General features: G+C 48.1%; 1 protein-coding gene across 23 annotated transcripts in view; it reads left to right on the top strand.

The window, feature by feature from the left end:
- zmiz1a (zinc finger, MIZ-type containing 1a) overlaps nucleotides 1–15,595 on the top strand; it is a 393,531-nt gene that overhangs the window by 265,115 nt on the left and 112,821 nt on the right. For 2 of the 23 annotated variants that reach the window (XM_078199422.1, XM_078199421.1), the window contains exon 1: nucleotides 15,213–15,437. The exons of 17 other annotated variants lie outside the window; for them this stretch is intronic. The gene's annotated coding sequence lies outside the window, so the exon portion shown is untranslated. Of the gene's footprint in view, nucleotides 1–14,562; nucleotides 14,694–15,212; nucleotides 15,438–15,595 lie in introns of those variants that run through there. 4 more of the 23 variants (XM_078199413.1, XM_078199419.1, XM_078199418.1 and 1 more) reach the window with 4 other exon arrangements.

Raw genomic sequence — 15,595 nt, 5'->3', positions numbered from 1 at the left:
AAGGCCGCCTTGGAGAACGCTTACCCGAAAGCATTCTCCAAGTAAGCGTTCTCCAAGGCGGCCTTCACGACACACGACAGTGCAGAGTCGCTGAGCAGAAACTGATAGCCAAGTTCCGCACACATGAGGACGGCCTCAACCGGGATATTGGTTTATGTCACACTATCAGTAACCCCCACAGCTTGCCTCCTGGACTTGCAGAATCACACTGGCTGGAGACAATACACATCTCTTTAACCTGTGCTTAATGCTCCCTCCACTCACATTGTCTGTATCTTTAAGACCTGGTTGGCTGTAGAGATTCGCATTCTAATCAGTATTCTGTAACTTGATTTTGTGTCTCTGTATGCCCTGTTTGAGAGCAGATCTCCACTCCATCTGACGAAGGAGCAGCGCTCCGAAAGCTAATGGCATTTGCTACCAAATAAACCTGTGGGACTTTAACCTGGTGTTGTTAAAACTCTCACAAAGTTTATAACAGCGAAGCACGTTGAGGAGAGAAATACAGGCAGTACATACCTTCACTGTATTTGATGTAACAGATCTCCAGTATGTTTTCTTGTTGCTTGTTCTACGTTGTTAACACATCAGCAAGTTGAATTTTCAGAGTGCTCTACGTGTCAAGGAAAGAGGCCCTTCCAAGTCCACACTGCACTTCTGAATGAGTACTGAGATTTGTACCACATTTACTGCTTTCCAGTTGCAGAGTGGGGGGTTGTAGCGCATTAGCCACTCGAAATACTACAGAGTGGTGCTCTGCCCCTCGTGCCTGACGCTCTGCCCGATTGCCACACTGGCATCTTGGCGGAAGCAAAGCTCACCAATCTTGTGACCTTTGAAGGACAGCTGTGCCTGTACAATTTACATTACGAGCATCATAGAATCCCGACAGTGCAGAAGGAGGCCATTTGGCCCATCGAGTCTGCACTGACTCTCTGACAGAGTAACTTACTCAGGGCCACCCCCAGCCTATCCCCTAACCTCACATATTTCCTATGGTTAATCCATCTAACCTACGTATCTTGGGACATTAAGGAGCAATTTACCATGGCAATCCTCCTAACCTACACATCTTTGGACACTAAGGGACAATTTAACATAGCCAATCCTCCTAACCTGCACATCTTTGGACTGTGGGAGGAAATCGGAGCACTCAGCGGCACGGTGGCACAGTGGTTAGCACTGCTGCCTCACAACACCAGGAATCTGGGGTCAATTCCCGGCTCGGGTAACTGTCTGTGTGGAGTTTGCACATTCTCTCCATGTCTGCGTGGGTTTCCTCCGGGTGCTCTGGTTTCTTCCCACACTCCAAAGATGTGCGGGTTACGTGGATTGGCCATGCTAAATTGCCCCTTAGAACATAGAACATAGAAAAGCTACAGCACAAACAGGCCCTTCGGCCCACAAGTTGCGCCGAATATGTCCCTACCTACTAGGCTCATCTATAACTCTCTATTTTACTAACTTCCATGAACTTATCCAAAAGTCTCTTAAAAGACCCCATCGAATCCGCCTCCACTACCACTACCGGCAGCTGATTCCACGCACCCACTATCCTCTGAGTGAAAAACTTACCCCTAACATCTCCTCTGTACCTACTCCCCAGCACCCTAAACCTGTGACCTCTTGTGGCAACCATTTCAGCCCTGGGTAAAAGCCTCTGAGAATCCACTTTATCAATACCTCTCAACATGTTATACACCTCCATCAGGTCACCTCTCATCCTTCGCCTCTCCAAGGAGAAAAGACCTAGCTCTCTCAACCTATCCTCATAAGGCATGCCACCTAATCCAGGCAACATCCTTGTAAATCTCCTCTGCACCCTTTCTATGGCTTCCACACCCTTTCTGTAATGAGGCGACCAGAACTGGGCACAGTACTCCAGGTGGGGTCTGACCAGGGTCCTATACAGCTGCAGCATTATCTCCCAATTTCTAAACTCAATTCCTCTATTGATGAAGGCCAGCATTCCAGACGCCTTCTTAACCACAGCCTCTACCTGCGACGCTGCTTTGAGCGTCCTATGAACCCAGACTCCAAGATCCTTCTGATCTTCCACACTGCCAAGCGTCTTACCCTTAATATTATATTCTTTCATCCTATTCGACCTGCCAAAATGAACCACCACACACTTATCTGGGTTGAAGTCCATCTGCCACTTCACCGCCTAGTCTTGCATCTTATCTATGTCTCATTGCAACTGCTGACATCCCTCTACACTATCCACAACACCACCAACCTTTGTGTCATCAGCAAACTTGCCAACCCATCCTTCCACTTCCTCATCCAGGTCATTTATCAAAATCACAAAGAGCAAGGGTCCCAGAACAGATCCCTGGGGCACTCCACTGGTGACCGACCTCCATGCTGAAAAAGACCCATCTACAACCACTCTCTGCCTTCTCTGGGCAAACACAGTAAGAAGTCTCACAACACCAGGTTAAAGTCCAACAGGTTTATTTGGTAGCAAATACCATATAATACCATATGGTATTTGCTATCAAATAAACCTGTTGGACTTTAGCCTGGTGTTGTGAGACTTCTTACTGTGTTCACCCCAGTCCAACGCCGGCATCTCCACATCTTCTCTGGGCAAGCCAGTTCTGAATCCACAAAGCAATGTCCCCTTGTATCCCATGCCCCTTCACTTTCTCAATAAGCCTTACATGGGGGTACCTTATCAAATGCCTTGCTGAAATCCATATAAACTACATCTACCGCTCTTCCCTCGTCTATGTGTCTAGTTACATCTTCAAAAAAATTCAATTAGGCTCGTAAGGCATGATCTGCCTTGGACAAAGCCGTGCTGGCTATTTCTGATCATACTATTCCTCTCCAGATGTTCATAAATCCTGCCTCTCAGGATCTTCTCCATCAACTTACCAACCACTGAGGTTAGACTCACTGGTCTATAATTTCCCGGGCTATCTCTTCTTCCTTTCTTGAATATAGGAACCACATCCGCAATCCTCCAATCCTCCGGAACCTCTCCCGTCTTAGTGTCAGGGGGACTAGTTAGGATAAATGCATAGGGTTATGGGGTTAGGGCCTGGGTGGGTTTGTGGTTGGAGCAGACTTGATGGGCCAAATGGCTTCCTTCTGCACTGTAGGATTCTATGAAACTCTCGCAGACACAGAGTGAATGTACAGACTCCACACAGACCGTGGCCCGAGGCTGGAATTAAACCCTGGCGCTGTGAGGCAGCAGTGCTTACCACTGTGCCACCTAACTGAGGTGTAAAAATGCTGCCTTTGTGGTTTTGTGTCACTGCACTGCCTGGTACACGATTGGCAGTTAATGGTAGAGCTGCCCAATTAGATCCACCCATGAGTCTGGTTGTCCAAGGAGAGCAGCGCTTGGGCCAAGGCCTGAGTGCCACTGCTCAGCCCTGACTGTTCAAATGCTCGAGTTGGAGTTAGCATACAATCCCGTGATGTTTGCACATGTGACTGGGACGGGGCAAGAGTGCCGGTCTCGTCACCTAAGCCTAGATTCACGATGGCCTTTAGTATCAGAATGCCTGGGGTTTGTTTGTATCATGACGCGTTAATCCTGTGCCTTTTGTCAGATTTCTGAAAGAAACATCCAATGAGTTGGATGTCTGACCAACAGACCACGGGTCACCCACAGCCCAGCCAGTCTGGCCCACAGAGCTCAAACATCTCAGTGTTTATTTACAATTCCCTCCTCCTCCTCAAACAGCCACCACAATAAACCACTCCCCAGAATACTATTCCTGGAACGTCACATTCCCCTAACTTCCACTTGAAACACTTTTTTATCAGCTTCCTCGAAAAGTGCAGCGACAGTCAGGGGGTTGACGTTTTAGCTCAGTTGGCTGGACAACTGTTTTGTGATGCAGAATGACATCAACGGCGTGGGTTCAATTCCTTGGGGCGGCACGGTGGCACAATGGTTAGCACTGCTGCCTCACAGCACCAGGGACCCAGGTTCAATTCCAGCCTTGGGTCACTGTCTGTGCAGAGTCTGCACGTTCTCCCCGTGTCTGCGTGGGTTTCCTCCGGGTGCTCTGGTTTCCTCCCACACCTCAAAGATGTGCAGATTAGGTTCATTGGCCATGCTAAATTGTCCCTCCGTGTCAGGGGGATTAGCAGGGTAAACATGTGAGATTATTGGGATAGGGCCTGGGTGGGATTGTGGTCGGTGCAGACTCGATGGGCCGAATCGCCTCCTTCTGCACTATAAGGATTCTATGATTCTGGATTATTATTTATTCATGTAAATTCTCTCGGTGAGTTTGGAATAAATTTCAAAGCAACTGGTTCGGAATGAGTAAAACCAGACCTGTTAGCACAACGTGGTAACATCTGATTTTTATAAATGTTGGTTATGTTACTGGGTGCTGTGCATGAATTCTGTAATATGTTTGATTGCTGTGTTCCATATAATAAGATGCTGTCCCAATTGATTGTTATGCTGAGTGTATTTAAAGGGGCAGGCACTTGTCAGTCAGTTCTTGAATGGGAGCCCAGGAAGGCTTCACAAGCAGGACAATGAAGAAGTGGATCTGTTACATTCAGTGACGACATTGCTTCCTTAGCATTTTACAGGATTTAACCCCACCACTATCTCATTTTTGAGGTTGTGTGCAGATTAACCAGGGTGAAATCACACCTTGGAGTACTGTGAGCAGTTCTGGGCATCGCCCTTCAGGGAGGATATATTGACAGGAGAGAGGGCAGCATGGATTCACCAGAATGATGCCTTGGGCGGCACAGTGGTTAGCACTGCTGCCTCTTAGCGCCAGGGACCTGGGTTTGATTCCCGGCTTGGGCCACTCTCTGTGCGGAGTCTGCACATTCACCTCATGTCTGCGAGGGTTTACTCCGGGTGCTCCGGTTTCCTCCCACAGTCCAAAAGATGTGCTGGTTAGGTGTATTGGCCATGCTAAATTCTCCCTCAGTGTACCCGAACAGGCGCAGGAGTGTGGCGACTGAGGGGTTTTCACAGTAACTTCATTGCAGTGTTTTTGTAAGCCTACTTGTGACACTAAAAAATAAACTTTAAACAGATAAGCAACAAGAGGTGAATGAACAGAGGTGAAGAAAACAGAGGGTGGTGGTTGATGGGAAATATTCATCCTGGAGTTCAGTTACTATTGGTGCACTGCAAGGATCTGTTTTAGGGCCACTGCTGTTTGTCATTTTTATTAATGACCTGGATGAGGGCATAGAAGGATGGGTTAGTAAATTTGCGGATGACACTAAAGTCGATGGAGTTGTAGACAGTGCGGAGGGAAGTGGCAGGTTACAGAGGGACATAGATAAGCTGCAGAGCTGGGCTGAGAGGTGGCAAATGGAGTTTAATGCGGAAAAGTGCGAAGTGATTCGCTTTGGAAGGAGTAACAGGAATACAGAGTACTGGGCTAATGGTAAAATACTTGGTAGTGTGGATGAACAGAGGGATCTGGGTGTCCATGTGCATAGATCCCTGAAAGTTGGCACCCAGGTTGATAGGGTTGTTAAGAAGGCGTACGGTGTGTTAGCTTTTATTGGTAGAGGGATTGAGTTTCGGAGCCAGGAGGTCATGTTGCAACTGTACAAAACTTTGGTGCGGCCGCACTTGGAGTATTGCGTGCAGTTCTGGTCGCCGCATTATAGGAAGGATGTGGAAGTGTTGGAAAGGGTGCAGAGGAGATTTACCAGGATGTTGCCTGGTATGGTGGGAAAATCGTATGAGGAAAGGCTGAGGGGCTTGAGGTTGTTTTCGTTAGAGGTTAAGAGGTGACTTAATAGAGGCATACAAGATGATCAGAGGATTAGATAGGGTGGATAGTGAGAGCCTTTTTCCTCGGATGGTGATGGCTAACACTAGAGGACATAGCTTTAAATTGACGGGTGATAGATATAGGACAGATGTTAGAGGTAGGTTCTTTACTCAGAGTGTAGTAAGGGCGTGGAATGCCCTGCCTGCAGCAGTAGTAGACTCGTCAACATTAAGAGCATTCAAATGGTTATTGGATAAACATATGGATGATATTGGAATAGTGTAGGATAGATGGGCTTTAGATTGGTTTCACTGGTCGGTGCAACATCGAGGGCCGAAGGGCCTGTACTGCGCTGTAATGTTCTATGTTCTAACAAGCTTAGGTTGTATTCCCTGGAATTTAGACGGGTAAGGGGCTGATTTGATCAATTTTCAAAATATTAAACGGAACAGGTAGAGAGAAACTATTTCTGCTCGTTGGGGAGTCTGGGATTGGGCGGTATGGTCTACAAATTAGACATGATGTGGAGATACCGGCGTTGGACTGGGGTAATTTAGAGTCAGACCTTTTGAAGGGTGAAATGAGGAGACATTTCAACGCACAAAGGGTGGTTGAAGTTTGGAACACCCTTCCACAATTGGCAATTGTTGCTCAATCAGTGATTAAGTTTAAAACTGTGATAGACTTTTGTTAGTGAAAGGCATTAAATAAGAGGCAAAGACAGATAGTTTTGTCCGACCACCCAAGGCAGGTGTTTACTCCATGGAGTCCCCATTTCCTGCAGAAAGTATTGTTGACAAAACTTATCCCCAATATGGCCTTCCTATCTCTTCATTCCCCAAAGTATGCCTTGATCTTGGCTGCAGATGCACTAGTGAACTTGGCTAGTTGGTGGGGTAGCGATGTGAGATTTTGAGCATCGATTGAGGGTAGTGAAACAAAGGCAAACAGTGCTGTTCTGTCTTTAGATGCCACATCTGTTTTTGTTCAGTCTACGTCTAGGCTGTACACGAACCTCCATCAATCCTACTTCACCTAAACGTATCAGCAGCTCCTCCTTTGGACTTCTGCGGAGTGCAGTTTGTGATTTGTGTCCCCCTCCAGTTAATGCAGCTCCCTACACATCATTTGTAAACTCCACAGCAGCCTTCCCAGTGCTGAGACTGTGTTTGAATTCCAGGAACAGAAAGCACTCACCACGAAGGGCAGATGTGCTGAAACCTAGAGCCCTGGTTCTCATTAAGTTGGACAACATTCCAGCTGGCTGCATTGCATCGTGAGGTCACTGAAACCTGAGCTTTGGAAGGGTGTCTGGAGAAACGGGAGTTGCCCGCTATGTGTTCAGTGGCACTCTGTTCAGTATTAACGAGTGGCCGTGCATTTTTGTATGTGAGGGCATGTCATTGCTGCAGTAGGGCCAAATAGAGAAGAGCTGAAATAGTTAATGCGATGATTCCAGCAAGGCAGTGAAGTCACACTGCCAAACATTGCATTTAAATTTCCAGCCTCCTTGTCTTTGTTAGGGGCCCGAATCAGGCAATGGGGAGATGAGGCCAGAGTCGGGGAACTACAGTTCATAGCAAACCCTTCATTTGGCACGCACACAGAGACACATACACACATGCACAGACACGTGCATACAGAGACAGACACATGCATACAGAGACACACACACAGACACATGCGCACAGAGACACACACACAGACGCACGCACGCAGAGACACATACACACATGTGCACAGAGACACGTGCACAGAGACAGACACAGACAGAGGCACACATAGACACATGACACACAGACATAGAGTTACAGACACGGAGACACACACACAGACCCCCCACAGATACGCACATATGCACGCAGACACACACACAGACAAACAAACACAGGCAAGCACATGCGCACAGACACAGAAAGACACATGCATTTGCACACTCTCACACACACACCCCACAAGTTTCACACACAGACACACACAGAGACACGCAAACACAGAGACACATGCACATAGACACACACGCAGACCCCCCCCACAGGTATACACACACATACACGCACAGACACACACATCAGACACATGCGCACAGACACACACATCAGACACATGCGCACAGACACACACATCAGACACATGCGCACAGACACACACCACAAATGCTGTTGTCAATATTCAAGCAAAGGCCTTGAGGGCAGGATTACTTCATGAAGCTGAGGCTGCCTGGTTGCTGGGAGACTGCTGAACAAATCACATGATAGCAATAAAGCCTCAGCCATTTGATGGAACAGATGGTGGCGCAGGCTCTGTGATACTGTAACCCGCTGGATAAAACTCAAGTGCTGAGGTCACAGCATCTGATGGACTCGGTGTTGTCAGAGAGAAATATTAATTCACAAAACCTCCAGTCGAGAGTCTGAAATGAACAGACTGGTGTCCGCTGTCCACTGTTCTTCTGGCTCAGAGTCAAGCTGCACAGTTCATTGCTGCTATTTTGAATTATTTAGTCGTTCAAATTAAGGAACACAGCAACAGAGACAATTTTCTTTGTTCAAAATAATTTAAATGAACAATTCAAATTAATGAGGGGTATTGTGATGGCAGGAGTAGGTTCCTTACGATTAAATGTAAAAATTCAAATGGGATACGCTCCAATACCTTCTTGTTTCTCGATCCTAAGGAGCCCTTGGGAGTTTGCAGGTGGGTAGAATGCGGACCTCCCTGGATTCATGGTTAAAGAAGCTAAGGCTTGACATTAGCAATAAATCAGCCAAAAGCAACAGAACATCAAGTCTGATAGAGAGGCCCAAGTTAAGGCAAAACTCCCTCAGTAGACTCATCAACCTGTGACTTCCTCAGGCAAGATTTTAACCATTTCCAAGCACCAACCATAGGACATTTAGATTTCCTTTTGCCTTGTCAGCAGTGATCGAAGCTAGGAAAGAAATGGTGTTCCTTATCCATGGCATTACTAATGGCAAGATGATAGATTCACACCCATTATATTACAAACTGCATGCGCCAACCCAAAAAGTGCTCGCTGTTAGTTCTGCAAGTCTTGGCTGAAGTAGTGAGGGGGAAAAGGGATGGTGTCCCTGTTCGAGGAGTCTATGCTTCTCGCTCCATCTATCCATCCAAGCAAAAAGGGCAAAGACCTAATCCAAAGTGCCTATCTTTTATCCCTTGTCCCTTTTCCCCTGAAGTGTCCAAGAGTAGCATCCATCAAGATTAGGAAATCTGACTGAATGGTCTACTCCCATTCCTAGGGGCGGAATTTTGCGCCAGTGTGATTTTCTGGGCTCACCGAAGTCAACGGACTTTGGAACGGCTCGCTGTGTTTTATGACCCTGCCCCCGCTGCAACGGAGCCATAAAATTCCATGCTCCGTTATAGAATCATAGAATTCCTACAGAGCAGAAGGAGGCCATTCGGCACGTTGGGTCTGCACCGGCCATAATGCCACCCAGGTCCTATTTCCGTAACCCCACATATTTACCCTGCTAATCCCCCTACCACTAGAGTCAATTTAGGATGGCCAATCAACCTAACCCGTACATCTTTGGACTGCGGGAGGAAACCGGAGCATCTGGAGGAAACCCACGCAGACACGGGGAGAACGTGCAAACTCCACACAGACGAACCCGGGTCCCTGGCGCTGTGAGGCAGCAGAACTAACCACTGTGCCACCATGCAGGAGTCACGGAAAACTGTTCATGTTAGTGAAGCCTTTCAGCAAAGGGAGATGGGGTCTGCGATGCCAGTTCAAGTCTTCGCACTGGTACTCAGAATTATTTTTTCTTTCAAATTCTCATGGCTCGTTTCAGTAGCAAATAATCCACTACAGTCCACACTGCAAGTTTTATCCCATTCCGGAGCAGCCCAATTCTACTCCTTGCCATAATTTTTGGACCTATGGCCTTGGCTCTGGAATTCCAGCTTTAAACTTCACCGCTCTATCTCCTCCTTTGAGACTTACCGCTTTGCCCAAACTTTGGTCACCCCACCACCTCATGTCTCTGCCTGGCTCAGACAAATTTTGTTTGATGACACTTCTGGGTAGCCCCTTGGCCTGTTTAGGTGCTTTGTAAATGGAAGTCCTTGTTGCAGTGTGGTTGACTCTTAACTGCCCTGTGACATGGTGTGGCAATCCCACGAGGGCCAAGGCCGGTTAGGGATGGGCAACAAACTCTGGCCCTGCCACCAATGCCCGCATCCCCTGAAAGAATGCAAAAGCATCAAGAGGATTCTCTCGGTCTCGATCCCATTAGCTTCTGGCTGCCCTCAATCTTAAAATAAAAAGATTCTGCAAGGAGGAATTTAGAATTGCACAGATTCCATTCAAAGCAAACTTGTGTCTGAAGAGGAAAACCCTGACACTTTGTACCTGCCTGGAATGTCCTTCCTGTTTCCTGTCAGGGAACTTACTTCATTCAGTAGATACTATGGAGTGCAGATTTATCTGTAGGGAGAGTTTAGAGTTAAAATGCTTACACACAAGCTTTTCCTTTAAGAATTATGCAGTATAAATATGAATGCATCTTTCAGCTTGGCATCTGGTCAAGTGTTACAAGTTCAAAAACAATTGAGGGTTGTTGTTTTGAGAATGGTTGGCTGTTGAATTTAGCAAAAGGATATATGGCACACCGGAGGTCGTCTACCTGGAATTATCATGGGATGGTTATAGCTCAGAAAGAGGCCATTCAGCCAATTGTGCCCCATACTGGCTCTCTGCAAGAGCATACCGCCTAGTCCCACTCCCTATGCCTTTCCCTGCAACTTCTATGCTCTTCAGTGAATTATCTGCCTGTTGAAAGCTCCGATTGAACCACACACGCAGGCAGTGCATTCCAGATCCTCAACACTCGCTGCGTTTTTTAAAAAAGTTTTTCAGCATGTCGACATTGCTTCTTTTGCCAATCATCCTCAAATTGGCACAGCGCTTCTAGACCCTTCTGTTTCTCTTTATTTACTCCATTCAGGCCCCCCATGGTTTTGAATTAGTGGCAGTAATGTTCCTCACGTTGGCAAGCGAACATGTGAGGGTTGCGGGTTTATTAAAGTCTCTGCATCCTGGGGAGTTGTGTGGCTCACCCCCTTACAGTCTTCCAGCAATATAGCATCAAAGGCCTTTATTGCCTTGTGCATTTTTCAATCAACATTAAAATGTTAATCTGTTGACGAGAACTATATTTCAGTTCACCTGTACACTTGTGGTTATTTGAACAATACAGGGATTGATTGACATTGGATTCACCCGAAGGTGTAGGGCCCTGTGTTACTGCACCTCCAGGCAACAGGGACCTTGGGGTGACAGCAAGATGGAACGATGGAATGGTTTTAACCCCTCTGCCATTGTTGGCAGACCCAGGAGCTGTCTCAGCAACAGGCATGGAATAACACAATAACCTGGCCTAAGCAGGTCCCTTGAAGGCTCAACCCAAATAGTCCCACTCCCCTAATCTTTCCCTGTAGACCAACAGCATTCACATTTGGGTAGCAATGTCTTTAGGTCTGTAAGAGGTGCCTTTTTCTCACGCACTCTATCATTCATAAAGTCCTGAGTAGCATTTCTGTCTTTTATAGGCTGTTATACCTGCACCCTATACTTTAAAAATTCGGATTTCTGGGGCACAGCACAGTTAGAAAATCACAGAATCCCTACAGTGCAGAGAGAGATCTTTCGGCCTGACAACAATCCCACTCAGGCCCCATCATAACCCCACGTATTTACCCTGCAAATCTCCCTGACACAAAGGGCAATTTAGCATGGCCACTCCCCCTAACCTGCACATCTTTGGACTGTGGGAGGAAACTGGAGCACCCGGAGGAAACCCACGCAGACATGGGGAGCGTATAAAAGTTGGGGTCTGATGTTGCAGATGTATAGAACGTTGGTTCGGCCGCATCTGGAATACTGCGTCCAGTTCTGGTCGCCACACTACCAGAAGGACGTGGAGGCTTTGGAGAGAGTACAGAGGAGGTTTACCAGGATGTTACCTGGTATGGAGGGGCTTAGTTATGAGGAGAGATTGGGTAAACTGGGGTTGTTCTCCCTGGAAAGACGAAGGATGAGGGGAGACTTAATAGAGGTGTATAAAATTATGAAAGGCATAGATAGGGTGAACGGTGGGAAGCTTTTCCCCAGGTCGGTGGTGACGTTCACGAGGGGTCATAGGTTCAAGGTGAAGGGGGGGGAGGTTTAACACAGATATCAGACGGACATATTTTACACAGAGGGTGGTGGGGGCCTGGAATGCGCTGCCAGGGAAGGTGGTGGAGGCGGACACACTGGGAACGTTTAAGACTTATCTAGACAGCCATATGAACGGAGTGGGAATGGAGGGATACAAAAGAATGGTCTAGTTTGGACCAGGGAGCGGCGCGGGCTTGGAGGGCCGAATGGCCTGTTCCTGTGCTGTATTGTTCTTTGTACTTGTTCTAACGTGCAAACTCCACACAGACTGTGACCCAAGGCCAGAAATGAACCCGGGCCCCTGACACTGTGAGGCAGCAGTGCTAACCACTGTGCCGCCGTGTTGGTTTCCAAAATCGAAATAATTTGGAAGCCAAATGGAGGAAGAGGTCAGTTAATTCTCCCGGAGTGGAAGTAAAAAGCAGAGAGTTTACAGTGAACCTCTGCAAAACCTTGGCTGCATCACGACCCTGTCCCCCATCTTACAAAAGGCAATGGAGAATATGGAAAAATGATTTAGCAGAATGGTGCCAGAGCTCTGAGGTTAGCCACCAGGTAAGGCTGACTGATCTGGAGCTCTTATCCTTGGGAAAGAGAAGATCCAGGGTGACCCAATGGAGGTCTTTAAAATTATGAAGGGGTTTGACTCGGTCAATGGAGAGAAGTGTTTCCTCTTGTCGGTGGAGCATAAACTGAGGAGATGGGGGTTCATAATTAAACGGTTAGCCCCACTTCAATCTAATAAAGAACACCCAGAGAGTGGTTAGAATGTGGAACTTGATACCACACACAGGTGTTTGAGGTGAAAAGTATTGGTACATTTCAGAGGTAGCTGCATAAACCCCGAGAGAGAAAAGAATAGAAGAATTTAAGGAAAGGATTAGAGGATTTAGGGTGGGAGGAAGCTTGTGTGTGGAGCATGAAATCCTAGAAATTATAGAATCCCTACAGTGCAGAAGGTGGCCATTTGGCCCATCGAGTCTGCACCGACCACAATCCCACCCAGACTCTATCCCCGTAACCCTACATATTTACCCCACTAATCTCTCTAACCTACGCATCCCGGGACACTAAGGGGCAATTTAGCATAGCCAGAGCACCTAACCCGTACATCTTTGGAGTGTGGGAGGAAACCGGAGCACCCGGAGGAAACCCGTGCGGACACGGGGAGAATGTGCAAGCTGGGAATCGAACCCAGGTCCCTGGAGCTGTGAGGCAACAGTGCTAACCACTGTGCCACCGTGCCGCCCTTGCGCCACCCTGAGTACCAGTATAAAGCAGTGAGACTGAATGGACTGCTTCTGTGTTAAGAATGGGAATTCTATGTACAGGTTGAGTATCCGTTATCTGAAACTCTAGGTGCCGATCGTGTTTTGAATTTCAGATCATTTCAGTTTTCAGATAGCGCATACAGGCCTAGGGATACTTGCATTGCAATTCGATTGGCTCAGGTTGGGGACTTCCCACACTAAAGGTCAGATGGGGTTGGTGAGGTTCCTGTTGGCTTGAGACAAGGACTTCTCCTGCTAAGGATCCAGTATGCCCAATGAGGTTCATGTCAGCTCAGTTCATGTTGACTCGGTCAGGGACTTTCTGCGCTAAAGGTCGGGTATGGACAGCGAGGTTTGTGTCGCCTAAGGTCAGGGATTTCCCGCGCGAAAGGTCGGGGCAGTCGGCTCGGGTCGTGTCGGCTCAGGTCATATTGACCCTAATCGGGGACTTCCTGTGTTAAAGGTCGGGACAGTCAGTGAGAGTCATGTTGACTCGGGTCATGTCAACTTGGATCAGGGACTTCCTGTGCTACAGGTTGATGAGGTTAAATAAAATGCGGTTTTTGGATGTGTTTGAGTTTTCGCATTTCCAGGTAAAGGATACTCAGCTGTAATTCTTGTGAATGTTCACGCTTGTTAGACCCGGGTGGGGGGGACGGGGGTTGGGGGTAGTTGTCAGCTGTTGCCCGCTCTGGTACAATTGGACTTACGGGAAAAGTATGGGCCCTGGCTATTGTAACCTCCTTAATGCCAAGGCATGGCAGTTGAGATTGGCTAGAATCAAAGAATCCTAACAGTGCAGAAGGAGGCCATTTGGCCCAAGGAGTCTGCACCGACCACAATCCCACCCAGGCCCTATCCCCATAACCCCACATATTTACCGTTAATCCCCCTGACACTAGGGGCAATTTAGCAAGGCCAATCAACCTTTGAACTGTGGGAGGAAACTGGAGCACCCGGAGGAAACCCACGCAGACATGGGGAGAACGTGCAGACTCCACACAGACAGTCACCCGAGGCCAGAATTGAACCCGGGTCCCTGGCGCTGTGAGGCAGCAGTGCTAACCACTGTGCCACCGTGACTAGTTTGGTGCTGGTTAGCTACTGAACCTGGGACTGTCCCACTCGCAGTTCCTCGGTTTCACACGGGGCCCAGCTTTTTACAAGAGGGGTGCGGCCATTTGGAAAAAGTGGTGGTGGTGGGGGGGGGGGGGGGGGGGGGGGGATTTCAACCCTGAAAGTTTCAAGAACCCCACTGTCAAGACTTCAGTTTTCAAGCTTGTGTGAGGATCGGTGGAGAAAACTGATTGAAGCATCTCGGCAGCAGTGAGCCAGTGAATGGGTTAAAACTGAACTTCATTTCCTAAGGAAAAAAATTCACTCAGGAATCTTTTATTGGGCTTGGTGATTGCTGTGCATCAGTCCTTGTGGAGTGTTTCTGTCAGGAAATGGGTTCAGCAGAAAATGGTTGCTATGCGTGAGCCAGATTGTGACAGGAACAAGGTAGGGCACCTCGCTGTTTGTGAAATCGTGACCTCATGTGGGGAGGGATTAGGCAGTTTTATTAAATCTGTGATTATCTGAAGTCTGTTCCTGCAGTAACAGGCGAGGGGGTTTGGGCAAAATGGGGCCCTGGTGCAATGTGTCAGTCAGTAATCCTACACATCATCATCATTCCCAGTGTGTGACACAGTTCCCAACACAATAACCGTTGAGCAAAATCGTTCGGGGTGGTTTGATTTTTTAAATTTTATTTGCCTCTTGCTTTTGTTGGATCGAGTGTTGCGGGCACATGAACCGCTATGCCTCCCAACCCCCTCCCCCCCTCCCCCCGCCCTCAGCTGAGTGATGGTATCATCCCTTTGGCAGAATTGTGAAGCAAACTGCTTAATCATGGCTCTCCCTATGCTGGTCACAATGGTGTGTTCTGTGTGACCTGGAAGCTCCCGCTTCAACAGCCACAAGGAATTCCTGAAAGGAGGGGTTGGTGGGCTGAGGGGGGGAGGGGGAGGGGGGGGGGGGGGGGGGGTGAGATGAGGGAGGGGGGGTGGTTGCTGGGGGAGAGTGGAGATCATGGGCCTTAATTTTCTCTTCTCTGAAAAGGAGCGTGCAAGAATTGCGAGTAAAGTCAATGTGTGCCCCTGAGCTACATTGGAACAGTTGCTGATGCTGAAATATGTTAAGTGTTAACTCAGTATGGCACAGCATGTGGCGTTCAGTTATTCTCCTGACTGCGGGCTCCCCGAGGTTTGTCTTTTACTGATCTTACTGTCTTAGACTGGCTTTAACTGGCTCACAAAAAGGGGATGTGGGGAGGCGAGGGGAGACTGGGTGGTGGGGGGGGGGGGGGGGGTGGTGTGGAGGTGCAGTGACATTTCATTGGTGTTGCGCGGTGGTTTTGACGG

Source organism: Mustelus asterias, chromosome 28 (genome assembly GCF_964213995.1).
Source record: "Mustelus asterias chromosome 28, sMusAst1.hap1.1, whole genome shotgun sequence".
NCBI classification, from domain to species: Eukaryota; Metazoa; Chordata; class Chondrichthyes; order Carcharhiniformes; family Triakidae; genus Mustelus; species Mustelus asterias.
This window is presented reverse-complemented; position numbering and strand designations above follow the sequence as displayed.